Below are 1,965 nucleotides of genomic sequence, written 5' to 3'. Positions count from 1 at the left end.
AACTTCCTGTATCCTCACCACCAACAGAAAACAACTTCCTGTATCCTCACCACCAACAGAAAACAACTTCCTGTATCCTCACCACCAACAGAAAACAACTCCTGTATCCTCACCACCAACAGAAAACAACTTCCTGTATCCTCACCACCAACAGAAAACAACTTCCTGTATCCTCACCACCAACAGAAAACAACTTCCTGTATCCTCACCACCAACAGAAAACAACTTCCTGTATCCTCACCACCAACAGAAAACAACTTCCTGTATCCTCACCACCAACAGAAAACAACTTCCTGTATCCTCACCACCATCGGAAAACAACATGATAAACTAAAATGCGTCTCTACTGATGCGTCGCCTTCTCCAATATAAACTGGCTGTCAATCATCAAACATAAGACAAAAACAGACACATGAACAGACACTTTTCATATCACCTTTTTTATTTAATATTGTTTTTATATAGCTGCCGAAATCTAAGTGATGTGGGAACAATATTGCTTCAACCAGCGTCTGCCCAGTGGGATGTGTCGCATGCTAATAAAGTGAGTGAGCGAGAGACAGAGAGAGAGACAGAGAGAGAGAGAGAGAGAGAGAGAATAGAGAGAGAGACAGAGAGAGTGAGAGAGAGAGAGAGAGAGAGAGAGAGACAGATTGAATCCAGAAGAGAGAGACAGAGAGAGTGAAAGAGAGAGAGACAGAGAGAGAGAGACAGAGAGAGAGAGAGAGAGAGAGAAAAAGAGAGAGAGAGAGAGACAGAAAGAGAGAGAGACAGAGAGAGTGAAAGAGAGAGAGACAGAGAGAGTGAAAGAGAGAGAGAGTAATTCTGGTAAAGGCTATAAATTCCATGATATAAAGTCTTCATAGGGATCAGTCAGACCTCTACAACCTACAGATACACCACTCTAGACACAACCAACAGGAAACTAACACAAGACTAACAAGGCAACATTAGATAACCGTTGATATTCTGTGACTTTCTGTGAGTATTCCTCTCCAGATTGATATTTGCTTCTTCTACTGTCTCAGGGCGGAATAGTTATCTCTGTATATATGACCTCTTTCTGAAAGATGACATGAATTTCTCCATCCTTACTTCCTGACTAATTAGTTACAATGAGATACATAATTGAATCCAGAACATAAAGACAACGTTTACTGTCCAGAGTAAATGTGTGTTTAGTTTGTGTGTTATTAATTGGGCTCCCAAGTGATGCAGCGGTCTAAGGCACTGCATCTCAGTGCAAGAGGCATCGCTACAGTTCTTGGTTCGAATCCAGGCTGTATTACATCTGGCCGTGATTGGGAGTCCCATAGGGCGGCGATCAATTGACCCAGCATCGTCCGGGTTTGCCCGGGGTAGGCCGTCATTGTAAATAAATTAAATTAACTGACTTACCTAGTTAAATAAAATAAAAATGAAATCCACGGCGGACCTGTCTATGTGAGATTCAACTGTAATCAGTAACCAACAGCCTACAAAATCCCTACTCCTACAATACTGCTAAACAGTAATCAGATATACAGCATAACTGGACAGCATTCAGATGTACAGTACTATACAGTATTCAGATGTACAGTACTATACAGTATTCAGATGTACAGTACTATACAGTATTCAGATGTACAGTACTATACAGTATTCAGATGTACAGGAGTACTATACAGTATTCAGATGTACTGTAGTACTATACAGTATTCAGATGTACAGGAGTACTATACAGTATTCAGATGTACTGTCGTACTATACAGTATTCAGATGTAGAGTAGTACTATACGGTATTCAGATGTACTGTAGTACTATACAGTATTCAGATGTAGAGTAGTACTATACAGTATTCAGATGTACTGTAGTACTATACAGTATTCAGATGTACAGGAGTACTATACAGTATTCAGATGTACTGTCGTACTATACAGTATTCAGATGTAGAGTAGTACTATACGGTATTCAGATGTACTGTAG

The 1,965-nt window shown here is 40.2% G+C and overlaps 1 protein-coding gene across 1 annotated transcript in view; it reads left to right on the top strand.

The window, feature by feature from the left end:
* Nucleotides 1–831: 831 nt before the first annotated feature.
* Nucleotides 832–1,965, top strand: part of tmigd1 (transmembrane and immunoglobulin domain containing 1) — a 6,891-nt gene continuing 5,757 nt past the window's right edge. The window contains exon 1 of the mRNA XM_042309548.1: nucleotides 832–981. The gene's annotated coding sequence lies outside the window, so the exon portion shown is untranslated. The remainder of the gene's footprint in view (nucleotides 982–1,965) is intronic.

The sequence above is a fragment of the Oncorhynchus tshawytscha genome, linkage group LG30, assembly GCF_018296145.1.
Source record: "Oncorhynchus tshawytscha isolate Ot180627B linkage group LG30, Otsh_v2.0, whole genome shotgun sequence".
Taxonomy (NCBI): Eukaryota; Metazoa; Chordata; class Actinopteri; order Salmoniformes; family Salmonidae; genus Oncorhynchus; species Oncorhynchus tshawytscha.
Note: the sequence above shows the minus strand (reverse complement) of the source record. Positions and strands in the feature narration are given on the sequence as shown.